General features: G+C 46.7%; 1 protein-coding gene across 2 annotated transcripts in view; it reads left to right on the top strand.

Moving 5' to 3' along the window:
- FRMD6 (FERM domain containing 6) overlaps positions 1–15,241 on the top strand; it is a 125,491-nt gene that overhangs the window by 63,595 nt on the left and 46,655 nt on the right. The window contains exon 1 of one of the 2 annotated variants that reach the window (XM_040411959.1): positions 14,441–14,648. The exons of the other annotated variant lie outside the window; for it this stretch is intronic. The gene's annotated coding sequence lies outside the window, so the exon portion shown is untranslated. Of the gene's footprint in view, positions 1–14,440; positions 14,649–15,241 lie in introns of those variants that run through there. 2 annotated transcript variants of the gene reach the window in all.

The raw sequence follows: 15,241 nt of genomic DNA on the forward strand, positions 1-15,241 counted from the left end.
AAAAAAGGGTGGTTCAGACACGGACGCAAAATATCTAAGCTCAGAAGATTATCTAGACTGTATACAGCTGTGCTGCACCCTCAGCTGTGACAACAACTACATCAGGTTTTCAGCTTCTGGTTTTCATTTACTGACAGCAAGCAGGAATCTTAGATGGTGAGGAAGGGAAACACAAAACATATTAGAAAGTGGCAGAAGTCTTCATTATCCGATTTTACTTTTACATTTTACTTTACATGAAACCATTAAAAAAAGTCTTCTGATCTACGAATCAGAGGTCGACGGTTGGTCCATTACGCTGGGTTCACACCAGAGAGTACTGAACGTACGCTCTGTATGCGCGATTGTACGGGCGTTTACATTCGCGCCGTGGAGACAAGCGAACGCCCATTGTTGCGCGTTCCCAGAAGTCTATGTACGGGAACGCACGACACTACGCCCCAAAGAAGCTCCTGAACTTCTTGGGGCGTCGGGCGTTTTACAGCGCGATCGTACGCGCTGTAAAACGCTCAGGTGAGAACCATGCCGATAGGGAAGCATTGTTTTCTCCTTGTTGAGCGTTTTACAGCGCTGTAAAACGCTCAGGTCTGAACAGTCTGTCAGATAGCGCCACGGGCTCAGACCTTAGGGTGGCATCAACACTAGCTCCATTCACCTGCGTGTGTAAGACACCAGGTCTCAGGGTACATTTGACACCGCTTATCCATGGATGGAGCAAAAGGATCAAAATGGAAGACCAACGGTCTGCTATATGCCTAACCCCTCCTAGCATATCTGCTTGTGGTCCTCAAGGTAAAACAGATTGGGAAGCTCCTATACACATACACAGGGACCTGGTAGATTTCTGAGGAAAGAGCAACATACTGGGGGAGATTTATCAAACTGGTGTAAAGGAAAACCCGGCTTAGGTTACTTTCACATCTGCGTTTTTGCTGGATCCGTCATGGATCAGCAAAAACGCTTCTGATATGATAATACAACCTGCATCCGTTATGCATGGATCCGGTTGTATTATCTCTACAGCAGCCATCTCTAAAACCATTGTAAGTCAATGGGGGACGGATCCGTTTTCTTTTGTGTCAGAGAAAACTGATCCGTCCCCATTGACTTACATTGTGAGTCATGATGGATCCGTCTTGCTCCGCATCCCAGGACGCACTCAAAAACGCTGCTTGCAACGCTTTTGTGTGCATCATGGTAAAGCAATGAAACGGAACTGAATGCATTCTGGTGCGCTCCGTTCCCTTCAGTTCAGTTTTGTCCCTATTGACAATGAATGGGGACAAAACTGAAGCGTTTTCCTCCTCTATTGAGATCCTATGACCGATCTCAAAAATTAAATGTGAAAGTCGCCTTAGTTGCCCAGAGCAACCAATCAGATTCCACCTTTCACTTTCTAAAGGAGCTCTGAAAAATGAAAGGTGCAATCTGATTGGTTGCCATGGGCAACTAAACCAGTTTTTTTTAACTTTACACCAATTTTGATAAATCTACCCAGAGTCTCCAGAATTGTCCTCTCTGAAAACAGCGTGGAAGATTTATCTAACTGGTGTAAAGGAAAACTGGTTTAGTTACCCATGGCAACCAATCAGATCCCACCTTTCATTTTTCAGAGCCCACCCTTGAAAATGAAAGGTGGAGTCTGATTGGTTGCTAAGCGAGATGCTCATCAAGTGCTGCACTGTCATTTGTTTCTTGGGCGGTCAGCACTTCTCACAAACCACCTGCCACAACACAGGTAATTACCCGTTCATATTAATTACTACCTCTTCCAGCTGCGAAAAGACCTTTTATCTTCTTAGTGTAATGAGGCTTAAAAGTCTTACGGAAAATGTGAACATTTTGAGAAATGTGAGAACATACTACAGTATTTTCACCAAATGAGTTGAAAGGAGTGACCGGGTGGCAGACCCTTAGTAAAGATGAAAATGAGCCCCCTTTCACCAGCACACAGCGGACCACCTGCACTTGGAGACCACTTCTCTATAAAGCTGCCTAGACACAGGTGTGGCTTTCAGACTTTGAAGGGGACGTGCAGGCCGTCTGTATTGCTGACCTATTCTCTTCTATTATTGACATTCCGCAAAATGGATACGGTCGTCTGAATGAGCCCTCAGGGTAGAGCGTCGTCTGCCTACAGCTGTGTCAGTGTAATTACAAGTGAATGAAGGGAGTACTTTTAATTACACTGCGCTTCTGACATGATTTGAGGGGGGACAAAGCATAGGCCAATGAACATGGAGCGCCACCTCCTCTTCAAGCAGCTGACCCCTGCCAATCAGATATTGATTACGTATCCTGAGGATCGGTTATCAGTTTAGATTGCCTGCACCCCTTTAAGCACAGATCATGCAGATTTCTCTGCGCCTCCGTACCAAACTCCACGTGTTACTTGCAGATTTTGACGCGGATTTGCCCCTAATGTCACTCCTTGCATTGCAAAGGGTGAAATCTGCACTAAGGGTCCCTGCACATGGTGCAAATATCTGCAAATCCACAAGAAATCTGTACCAAAACTGCACTCTTTATTGCAGTTTTTATGTGGGTCTTCTGTTTAACAACCCCTTTGAAGAGTATGGGAAATATACTCTACATAACATGTGGAATCGCAAAAAAAAAATTGCAAATTGTTAAAATCCACAAAGCAGGTAAGTTTCTGCGCAGAAGAAAAAGGCAAAGTGTACATGACATTTGTCAACTCTCATTCAGTTTGCTGATACTTTACTTTGCTCCTTTTTTTGTTTTGTTTTTTTTGCATGGAAAACCCACATGTAATGGCTCATGCACACGAACATATTTATTTTTATTTTTTCCCATGTCCATTATAGGGTTTTTTGCAGCCCATATGCGGAACCGTTCACTTTAATGGGGCTGCCAAAAAAATAAAAAATGAAATTACTCTGTGTGCATTCTGTGTCCACATGTCCTATTATTCTCTGCATTAAAAATCTGTAATTTAGATGCTGTGGATTTCAAAATCTGCACAGCAGATAAATTACTGCATGGAAAAGTGTACCTGATATTTAGCAAATCTCCTTCTGCACGTAACCTGCAATGTGTCCAGGTGGCCTATAGGTTCTCACCCTTTATCAAAATGAGATCTAGTAGGGACTGTATTAGTTTAGAGGCGTGTGATGAAAGGAGTCACTACAGTACTTACGGTTCTAAGCCTCAAGATGAGGGTGAGCCCTATATAAATGAGCGCAGCATATGTTAAATCCTGGGTGAGCCTCCTTGATGCTGTTATCTCCTGTGTGGCCACGGCTGGAGTCATCATGGGGCCCGCCTGAAAAGAGGAGGAGTCTATTCTGGGAGTTCACGGCCTGTGATCAGTGGCGTACATAGAGAAGTAAGGGCCCCATAGCAAGGATCTAACCAGACCCCCCCTTTACACACAGGACAGAAGGGTTTCTGCCTAAACCCTTTTCGATGACCCTTGGGCCATTTTTCCACTGCCTCATTTGCTAACAGTTGTTCCTTGTAGAGTCCTGACAAAGTTTTCACCACCAGTAGAAGAAGCGTCAATTTTGACGTAAATTTGTTTTCCCTTAGTCCTAACAGCAGCACAAGTGGGGTATTTGCCCCTGTGAAGCTGGTCAGGACAGGCGGAATTTTTAATGAACACAAAAATTTCTGCCTAAGTATCCTAATTAATCAATTAAGCCTCTACCCCATATAACCCGGCCCCTAACTGGACAGGGTTGCTTTATAACAAGTAAATGATAATAATCACACAAGGGGAGGGAAATTTGTGTGCTGCTGTTAGGACTAAGGGAAAACAAATTTACGTCAAAATTGACGCTTCCCTTTCGTCCTAACCAGCAGCACAAGTGGGGAAGTAGCAAGAAACCTCACCCAAATTGGGAGGGCTCCCTACTCCCCTCTCAGGAGAGGGCGGCACTTAAAACGGATTGTCCAAAGGCCATTCCCTCCGCCTGTCTAGCCTCTAGACGATAATGCGAGATGAAGGTGTTCAGAGAACTCCAAGAAGCGGCTGCACAAATCTGATCCAGGGGGATCAGTTTCTTCTCTGCATAAGAGGTGGATACAGCCCTGGTAGAATGGGCGGAGACAAAAGAAGGAGGTGTCAAATCTTGGGACAGAAAGGCCAGACGGATTGCTTCTTTAATCCACCTGCTCAGAGTGGGTTTGGAGGCTTTCAGACCCCTGTTCTTCCCTGAATAGGTCAGAAGGAGGTTTTCCGACCTTCTGAATTCACTTGTTCTGTCCAAATATATCCTAAGACCTCTTGAGATGTCCAATGTACGGAGCTTTTCCTCCTCGGGAGAAGTCGCAGCCGGTGAAAAAGTGGGCAGACATATCGTCTGATTAATATTAGAGAAAGTAGGAACCTTTGGTAAAAAGGTTGGCAAAAACCTTAACAGGACCTTGTCCTGAAGGAATTTTAAATAGGGCTCAGAAGCCCCCAGAGCCTGAAGTTCCCCAACTCTCTTAGCTGATGTGATAGCTAGTAAGAAGGTGATCTTTAGGGATAGGAACCTCAAGTCTACCTCATTCAAAGGCTCAAAGGGGGAAACACATAACCCTTTTAGAACCACTGTTAAGTCCCACTGTGGGACTGGTCTCAGGATTCTGGGTTTAAGCCTCTCGGCTCCCTTCAGGAACCTTTTGATTAGGGGGTCCTGAGAAATCGGTCTGCTAAGGCATGCCGATAAGGCAGAGACGTGAGCTCTGAGTGTAGATGGGCTTAGACCCTTGTCTAGACCATCCTGGAGGAATTGTAGAATAGCGGAGAGAGGAGGGTCTGAGGCAACTACCTCTCTGACATTACACCATTGCAGGAATATTCTGTAGATTCTAGAATACTTCTTGCTTGTAGATTCCGCTCTGGAGTGAGAAATTGTTCTCAGGACCTCCACAGATAACCCTCTAGCTTCTAGAAGGGACCTGTCAATCTCCAGGCTGTCAGATTGAGCCTCCTCAGATCTAGACAGGGACCTGTGTCCTGATACACAAGGTCCTGTATTAGGGGAAGTCTCCAATAATTGCCCTGACTCATCTGCATGAGCTGGGTGAACCAAGACCTCTTTGGCCAGAATGGCATGATGGCGATCACCGAGGTCTGGTCTTGCTTGATCTTCATCAATACCCTTGGTATCATGGAAATTGGAGGGAAGATGTATGCCAGCCTGAACCTCCAAGTTATGGACAGAGCGTCTATTGCTACTGGGTTGTCCTCCCTGTAAAGGGAACAGAACTTGCTCACCTTGGCATTCAATCGGGTAGCCATCAGGTCGATTTCCGGGGTGCCCCACCGCTGGACAATCGTGGAGAAGATACTCTTGTTCAGGGACCACTCCCCTGGAACTGGTAGACCCCGACTCAGGCGATCTGCGACCACATTGAGATCCCCTTTGATATGGACTGCCATTAGGTGGGACAGGTTGACCTCTGCCCAAGAGAGAATAGAACCCACCTCCCTCAGGAGGGTCTGGGATTTCGTCCCTCCCTGTCTGTTCAGGTAAGCGACCACGGTTGTGTTGTCTGTCCGGACTCTCACCGCCTGACTGCGAATGAGAGGAGCAAAATGAAGGAGGGCTAGTTTGACCGCTCTCAGCTCTCTCCAATTGGATGAGAGGATTTTCTCCTGGGGATTCCAAGTACCTCGTACTGGGTTGTCCTCCAGATGGGCCCCCCAGCCCAGCAGTGAAGCGTCCGTGGTCAACGTGACCCAACGAGGTTGGATCAGAGACCTCCCATCTTTTAGGTTCTTCCACCACTTGACAGGGAGTGCATTCTGTCTAGGTCTTTGGGCTTGCGACTCCAAGCTGCTAAGACCTCCTCCTGAAGAGGGCGAAAGTGCCATAAGGCCCAAGGAACTGCCTCTGCAGATGCTGACATGTGGCCTAACATCCTCATAAGAACCCTTATGGAGACTCGTTTGGGCGGTATAAGAGACTGTGCGGCTTTTATTACTCTGTCCCTCCTCTGTGGGGACAGGTACAGGGTCATCAGTTGTGAATCGATCACAAACCCCAAGAACGTTCTCGTGGTTGAGGGGACTAAGTGCGACTTGTCCCAATTTATCAACCAACCCAGACCGTGGAGAATCTGGAGAGCTTGTTGAAGCTGACTCTGCAGGACGTCTGCGTTTGCGGCTTTTAAAAGCCAATCGTCCAAGTACGGTACGACCTCTAGCCCAAGAAGTCTTAAATGGGCGACCACAGGAGCCACTACCTTTGTGAAGGTGTGCGGAGCTGAGGATATGCCGAAGGGCAATACAGCAAACTGGTAGTGCTTCACTACCCCTTGCAAGGCCACAGCAACTCTGAGATATTTCCTGTGTGCTGGGCAGATGGGAACATGAAGGTAGGCATCCTTCAGGTCTATAGTTACCATCACATCTCCTGGGTTCAGGATGTTTATTACAGAGCGGATGGTTTCCATCCGGAAACGCTTCTTCCTGATGAAACGATTTAGGTAACGTAAATCGATGATCATCCGCCAGTCTCCTGATGGTTTTGGTACCAGAAAAATGGGGGAATAAACCCCCTGCCGCCACTCGCGAGGAGGAACCTCCTCTAATGCTCCTTTCTGTATATACTGGAGAACCGAGTCTTCCAGGATTAATTGTTTGTCGGGTGCTAAAGTCCTTGTTAGGACGAACTTGTCCCGAGGAAGGGAAATTAAATCTATTGTGTACCCTGATGCTATCACTTGTAGCACCCAAGGGTCTGGAATTTTTTGCATCCAAAAATTTTTGAATAGCCTCAAACGTCCACCGACTGGGGGACTGAAAACTGGCCCTTCTTCTGGGACCCCGGGGGGTGGGGAAGGGGAATTGACGGGCTGTAGAGAGTCATAGGTCAGCCCTGCGGTTCCCACGACCGCGACCCCTACCTCTCTTACTACCTTCAGAACGCCTCTGGGTTCTATCTCCCCCTTGAAATCTTCCTCCTCCTCTACCTCTTCCTCGACCCCGAAAGGACTGCTGGGGGAGGGATTTACCTTTTTTGTCTGCTAGGTTCTCCATGAGAGAATCTAACTCAGAACCGAACAATCTACCCGGTTCATAAGGAAGGGAGCAAAGGTTAAATTTGGACGTGTTGTCCGCCGCCCATGGTTTTAGCCAGAGTGGGCGCCTGCTGGCTGAGGAGAGCGCCATAGACTTGGCCGCTAATTTTAATTGCTGTTGGGAGGAATCTGATAGGAAATCAATGCCCAGTAGGAGAGTTTTAAATTGGTCCAGGATGTCGTCCCGGCCAACCCCAGAATCCAAGTCTGATTGGATTCTGAGAGTGCGTGCACGGATGAACTCTGATACCTCAGAGCACGCTATAGCAACCGAGGCAGAGGCGGAGGCAGCCGAGTAGTTGCGTCTAAGCGTGCACTCTGCTCGTCTGTCTAGGGGATCCTTTAGGTTGATGCCGTCGTCTGAGGGGACTAGAGTCCTTCTAGAGAGCTTTGATATGGCCATATCCACCTTTGGAGGTGGAACCCAAACTAAGGAATCCGCATCCTGTAGAGGGAACATTAGTTTAAATCTTTTTGTTAATACTGGCCCCTTCTCCGGGTGTTTCCACTCGGTCGCCATTAACTTCTTTAAAGACTCGTCCACTTTAAAGGCCCTTGGCCCCCTAGAGGTGGACTGTGGAGCTTCCCCTTGCTCAACAGCATGGTCCCTCGACCTGATGGAGCGTAACAGTCTTTGAGTTTTTTCGGCCGGAAAAAGGAAGGCCGAACTCTCTTCCTCAGAGGAAGAATTATCCTCAATGGAGACGATGTCTTCAGACATAGGTACAGGAGCCGGAGAAGCCTGTCTGGGCCTCTTGCTAGAGACTGCTCCCTTGATCTCGGCAATGGACGTATCCATGAACTGTTTCATCCATGAAAACATATCCACCACCGTTGGTTCTGGGTCTGCTGGTCTGGGACGGCAGCCTGGGCATCGGTGGAATTCGTACGAATCCGGCAATGGGGTGCTGCAGCTGGAGCAGGCGAGATGTTTCTGCTTCTGGGCAGATTTGCCTAAAACACAGACAACAGAATAAGAATTTGGACCCAAAATGGTACAAAAAGGGAGAGCAGTACCTTACCGTGAGGTGGCGATGACATCTTAGAAGAAAGCAAGGTGACTTCAAGGAAGTCAGTTGAGCTCAGAAAACTGAGAGCAACATTGACCTGCCTCACACAGGTGCCTTAAATAGAGCAAGGGGGAGGAGATTGTAATCCCTCCCCCACCCAGGGGGTGGATTCCCGGTCAAAAGGTACAATTTTAATAAATATAACATAACCTTCCTAATTCCCCCGTTAGGTGCCCCAGCAAAACTGAGGCACGAACTTAAGATGTATTTTTAACAGGGGAAGCGCTGAGCACAGCGCTGGAGGTCGGAGCCGCGGACAATGACGCACTTCCGGTACTCGCGAGACGCCGGAGGAGCGAAGCGACCGCTTCAGCGGCACATGAGGTGAGAGGCAGGAGCCAAACCGCCGCCATCACCCCCCTGCATCTGATACACACAGATGGGCTCCGAAGTGATCCACCGGAGGCACGCTCCCACAGAGGTAGGAGAGGGCAGGTCCAGGATACCTAGAAAAAACAAAAAAGGCAGAATTAAAGATTATAATAACCATATAATAACACTATGGATAACAATGGGAGACTCCAGAAAGGAGTCAAGCCTGTCCTGGAGTCCACAGGACAATAAAAAAGCAACCCTGTCCAGTTAGGGGCCGGGTTATATGGGGTAGAGGCTTAATTGATTAATTAGGATACTTAGGCAGAAATTTTTGTGTTCATTAAAAATTCCGCCTGTCCTGACCAGCTTCACAGGGGCAAATACCCCACTTGTGCTGCTGGTTAGGACGAAAGGGAACGGATGATCCCAACTGGGCCCCATAGCAGTTGCATGGTCTTCCGCTATGGTGGTTACGCCCCTGCCTGTGATTCAGTCATAATGGGTTTGCCAAGATTAGGTAAATAAAGCTTAATCCCTGTATAAATAGGAAACTGTACAACTTCCTACAACGTTATGGGGGAGATGTATCAAAACTGATGGAAGGGAAAACTGGTTTAGTTGCCCATAGCAACCAAATATGGAATCCGATTGGTTGCTATGGGCAACTAAGCCAGTTTTAAAATTTCCCACTAAGTTTCTTTTCCTCGTCATTTTCAAAATGTGTATTTTCTGTGCGTAAATGAGCAAAGCCCTTCATTGCTAGTTCCGCTGTCAGAAGTATCCAGTCCAGACAATGATCTGGGAGCTACAGCCTGAACTCCAGACTGATACATTGTTGCAAACTACCAGAGAGACCTGTGCAGCTGCTGCCGACCTGTTTCGCTAATAGAGAAGGGATCAGCAACCATCGGCACTCCAGCTGCTGTGAAACTACAACTCCCATCATGCACCCTTATTGCACTGTTCTTGCAACACCCAAAGCAGTGAAAGGAGGATTCCGGGAGTTGTAGTTTCAGAACGGCTGAAGTGCCGGAGGTTGCTGATCCCTGTCATAGAGTATTGTCTAGACTGGACACAATGGTATCCACGGCTCAGCTGAGGGCAGAACAGACTATTGCGGTCCGCAATGCACGGGTAACGGCCGTGGGGCTGCTGCATGCACATAGTTCTATCTTTTTGTGGTGCGGAGGCACTGAATGGAACCCAGGAAGCACTCCGTAGTGCTTCTGTAGGGTTCCGTTCTGTTCCGCACCGCATCTCCGGATATCAAGTGAATGGGTCTGCATCCGTGATGCGGAATGCACATGGCCGGTGTCCGTATGCGGGGCAACGCTCGTGTGAGCAAACCCTTAACAAGAGTGTTCTTATTCACTGACCGAAAAACGAAGGCATCTTTCACATTTCCGTTTTTCACACATGAATTTTCACGCATTGCACACGCACTGAATTCTGACCCATTCATTTCAATGGGGCTGTGTACATGAGCGACGTTTTTCACGCATCACTTGTAAATCGCAGCATGTTCTATATTCTGTGTTTTTCACGCAGCCCTGGCCCCATAGAAGTGAATGGGGCTTCAGTGAAAAACGCATTGCATCCGGAAGCGAGTGCTGATGCAATGCGTTTTTCACGAATGGTTGCTAAGGAGATGATGAGATGAGCCCCGAGACCCCATTAAAGTCCATTTACTGTATTATTTTCCCTTCTAACATGGCTATAATGGAAAATTAATAGCATTCTTAATACAGAATGCTTAGTAAAATGTCCATTGAGGGTTAAAAAAAAAATTAAAAAAAATTACCTCATCCACTTGATCGCGCAGCCGTTATCGTCTTCTTTCTTCTTCTTGCCGGATCTGCAAAAGGACCTGCGCTGACATCATCGCGCTCAACACGTGGTGAGCAGGATGACATCAGAGCAGGTCCTTTTGCAGGTCCTGCTGGAAGAATAATGAAGACGATGCCGGCTGCGCGATCAAGTGGATGAGGTGAGTTTATTTATTTATTCATTTTTTAACCCCTCAATGAACATTTTACTTAGCATTCTGTATTAAGAATGCGATTATTTTCCATTATAACCATGTTAGAAGGGAAAATAATAAAATCAACAGAATATCAAACCAGTGAAGAAGTCTGGGTTCGGGTCTGGGTACCACATTCAGTTTTTTATCACGCGCGTGCAAAACGCATTAAAACGCTTTGCACTCGCGGGGAAAAAACTAAACAACGCAATCGCAGACAAAACTGACTGAAATTGCATGCGCACTCGCGGGTTTCCAGCGACGCTCGTGTGAAAGAGACCTAAGATATAAAAATAATCACTTTTAATGGCTAACTGAAATGATGATGACAAAGTTGCCAGCTTTCAAGAAAACTCGGGCATCTTCCTCAGGCATGTTACCAGGAGACCTGGGTAGTCTCAAAAGCTTGCAATTTTGTCATCATTTTTTCAGTTAGCTATCAAAAGGTATCAACCATTGAGGAATCTAATTTTTAGATCTTCTATTTCAGGGATGGCCAACCAGCTGTTGCAAAACAACAACTCCCAGCATGCCCAGACTGTCTACAGCTATGAGCCTACAGCAGGGCATGGTGGGAGTTGTAGGTTTACAACAGCTGGAGAGCCGCAGGTTGGCCATGCCTGATCTATTTACAGGCTGAAGGTCTCTTTACACAGCAGGTTGTCGGGATACAGCAGCAGGTTGTCGGGAAGAAAGCGTCGCTTCCTAACAATCTCCTGCTCGTCAGTGGAGGAGACTGCTACATTTACATGCAGCCATCTCCTCCAGAGTATGGGGAGCAGTGATCGCGAATGCCATCGCTCTTCCCCGTACTGACTCGTTGTTTGCCGGCAGCAGATCGCGTTTACACAGCACAATCTGCTGCGGGCAATCAACAATCAGATTACCCCGCGTTTCGTTCGTTCATCTGGTAATCGGCGGTACATTTAGGCCTCCTGCGCACAAATATGCGCTGCCCGTTGCCGTATTGCGGACCGCATTTGCTGATCTGCAATACACGGGTGCCGTTCCGTGGGCATTCCGCATCACGGATGCAGACCCATTCACTCCGGAGATGCAGAACGGTGCGGAACGGAACCCTACGGAAGCACTAGGGAGTTGCTTCCGTGGGGTTTCGTCCCGTACTTCAGTTCCGCAAAAAGATAGAACACGTCCTGCGGCTGCCCCACGGTCCGGGTTCGTGCATTGCGGGCCGCCGCATGGCCACGGGGCACATACGTTCCTGTGCAGGAAGGCCTTACACCGCCAGATAACGAGCTTTCCTATAAATGCTCGTTAGCGATTTATCTTTAGGATTCTCAGCCTGTGTAAAGGGCCCTTTACAAGGTCCAAAGATATTTTTTACTTCCCTTGAATTCTAGTCACCGACCCCAGATCACAAGAGGAGCAGACTGTCCCCTGCTGACACCCTAACAAACAAGCCCCCCCCCCCCCCCCTAAGAACAATTCCTGCAGTTACTGATGCTTAGTAACTAGGGGAGGAATCGGCTCTAGCGCTGAGGGCCACATTCCCCCCCATGTAGCTGATAAGAATTACAGGCATGTATGGAATTATCCAAGTATTTCTATTGAGGGGGAGGGGGGGGGGGGTGTCTGGTTGTCACAGACTCACAGCTGAAATCTGTCACATCGAGTCACAGGAACAAGATTTGGAACTGAACCTGTGGCAGATGTAGCAGGGCTGAATTTGTAATCTAATGCAAAAGTACTGATGGCGCTTGTGCTCACTAGCTCTGCTACATTATTTAATGTTTTTGCTATTTTGGTCACATTTGATTCTCCTATATCTTTGTCTGATTATATTATGGTTTATTAATGGTGACGATTGATGATAACATTCCTGACTGGACTAGCTTTTGCCCCTCTTTTTATGCCCAGCCCTCGCCTCTCCCAAGTGGCAAGGATGGCGTAAAAACACCCGTGCAACAAAATATTGTCACACAAGTATTTAAAAAAAAGTTGCAAAAAAAGGGGCTTGCAAAAACTAGCGTAAAAATGTGCGTAAATGACCCCCTGTGACTCCCGGATTGGACTACACACAGGGTCATTTTTTTTTACTGTCTTTCTTGTACATTTTACGCCAGCGTTATTGCCGGAAGATGCACCCAGTTTATGACGAGGCCCTTGGCTGGTGGAGTTTTTTGGCAACTTTTACGCTTTTATCCCCCCTCTCCGACCCCGCCACTCCCTCGACACTCCTTTGTGGTATGGGCATTCAAAGTTGCAAAAAAGGGGTCATGCCACAATTTTACAACAAGAAGTGGCATAAAACTGTTGGTAGATGACCCCTAGGATATGTTTGTCGTCTAGGGCCATCGGCAGCTGTATATCCAAAACGGTAAGAGATTTCCAATCACAACCATTTATTTTCGATACATTGGGACAATAATAAAATTGGTTGCAAAAGTATACACACCATTGTACTAGAGAACCATTTCAATCCCGAAATTGTATTCATTTTCTTAGCTGATTCATGTTTATTTTTCCATTCACTTTTTTAAGGCCTTTTTCACACAAACAATACGGATTAGGTCCGGATGCGTTCAGTGAAACTCGCACCATTTTGCAAGCAAGTTCAGTCAGTCTTGTCTGCGATTGTGTTCAGTTTTTTCCGCTTTTGCAATCAGTTTTGATGCGTTTTTTTAAACGTGTGGAAAAAAACTAAAGGTTTACAAACAACATCTCCTAGCAACCATCAGTTAAAAAACGCATTGCATCCGGATACAATGCGTTTTTCACTGAAGCCCCATTCACTTCAATGGAGCCAGGGCTGCGTGAAAAACGCAGAATATAGAACATGCTGCGATTCTCACGCAACGCAGAACTGATGCGTGAAAAAAAAAAAACACTCATGTGCACAGACCCATTGAAATGAATGGGTCAGGATTCAGTGCGGGCGCGATGCGTTCACTTCACGCATCGCACCCGCGCGGGAAAACTCGCTTGTGTGAAAGGGCCCTAACTGAAGCAGAAAACCTCTAAACAACTGTAAGGGCTCATGCACACGTCGTATGGCTTTTTCAGTGTTTTGCGGGACGTTTTTTTTAACGGATCCGTTTTTCCATTTTTTGTTTTTGGAGTGTTTCCGGTTCCGTTTTTCCGTATGGCATATACAGTAATTACATAGAAAAAATTGGGCTGGGCATAACATTTCCAATAGATGGTTCCGCAAAAACGGAACGGATGCGGAAGACATACGGAGTACATTCCGTATGGGTTACGTTTTTTTTGCGGACCCATTGACTTGAATGGAGCCACAGAACGTGATTTATTACGCAATAATAGGACATTTTCTATCTTCCAACGGAACGGAAAAACGGAAATACGGAAACGGAATGCACACGTAGACACTTCAATTTTTTCTGCTGACCCATTGAAGTGAATAGCTCAGTATAAGTAACACATACTGAACTACAAAAAAGTATACTGAACGCAAAAAACGTTCGTGTGCATGAGCCCTAAGTGCACACAAACAATTTTTTTCCGTATACGGAACCATTCATTTCAATTGATCTGCAAAAAAAACGGGAGTACTCCGCATGCCTTCCGTTTCCGTATTTCCGTTTTTCCGTCCTGTTCAAAGATAGAACATGTCCTATTATTGTCCGCATAACGGACAAGGATAGTACTGTTCTAGCAGGGGCCAGCTGAACGGAATGCACACGGGTGTCATCCGTATTTTTTGTGGATCTGTTTTTTGTGGACCGCAAAATACTGAAAAAGCCATACGGTCGTGTGCAAGAGGCCTCACACCGTTGCTATGGTGTTTAAATGATACATTGTTATTTTTTAAAAATGCATCAAAAGTTGCATGATTTTTTTATTTATTTATTTTTTGCTGTTTGTGTTACTTTACAATAAAGCAAGTACAAAAAAAAAAGAGAGTTGAAAAAAAAAAAAAAAAAAAGGTAGTCAGCAATGCTTTCATTCCAGAGCTGAGCTGAGTGCTGGGAGGGAGGATGTGGGAGAGGGAGGGAGGGGTGTTTCACTAGGATCTGGGGAGTGTGGCAGTGCTCACACTGGTTCAGGCAGCAGGGCTGGGAGGCACAGGCTCCGGCTCACTAACACGACTGACCTGAACTTTTAGCTTCTTTTTTTTATTTTTTCCTGCAATTCCTCCTGTATTTGGTGTGAAGCTCCAGTGGCTGGACTCAGGATTATCCCAGGACCTGGACATGCAGCCAGCTCAGCTTGTAGCCAGGATTCAAGTAAGTGAATGAAAGCATCCCTTGTTTGTACAGTAACTCTGCATGCAGCAGGCGGTGTGTTGTGTGCACTGTGCTATAGCCCCCAGATGTAGCAGAGCTGGATCTGTCGTTTAACTCTTTGTCATCTAAGGATGAGCTCTGCCAAATGACAAACTCAGCGCAAGGCAGTGTGTTGTGTGCATCCCTCTATGAGCTCCTCTGATACAAGCAATAGGAATAAGAAGCATGTATTCACAATCTAAATTACAGATGTAGTTGTGCTGGATCTGTCAACTGACCTCAGGCTGAGCAGTGCCAGATGACAAACCCCACATCCATAGAGTAGACCTGGATATTACAAGGCAGTGCATTGGTGCCAGCACCCCTGAAACATGTGTGTTGACTTGTGCCTTATATCTTTTCCCCCCCCCCCCCCCCATTCACATAGTAAATCATTAGGCTGTGCTATATTAGGATACACAGATGTAGTAGAGCTGGCTCTGTCATTTTGCTCTTTGAGCCTATTCTCTCATAGAACAAAAAGCTACCTGCAGTCCTATGTAAGCTCATCTTGTGATATCATGATGAGCTGTGCCAAATGACAAACTCCTTAC

The sequence above is a fragment of the Bufo bufo genome, chromosome 11 (assembly GCF_905171765.1).
Source record: "Bufo bufo chromosome 11, aBufBuf1.1, whole genome shotgun sequence".
Classification (NCBI taxonomy): Eukaryota; Metazoa; Chordata; class Amphibia; order Anura; family Bufonidae; genus Bufo; species Bufo bufo.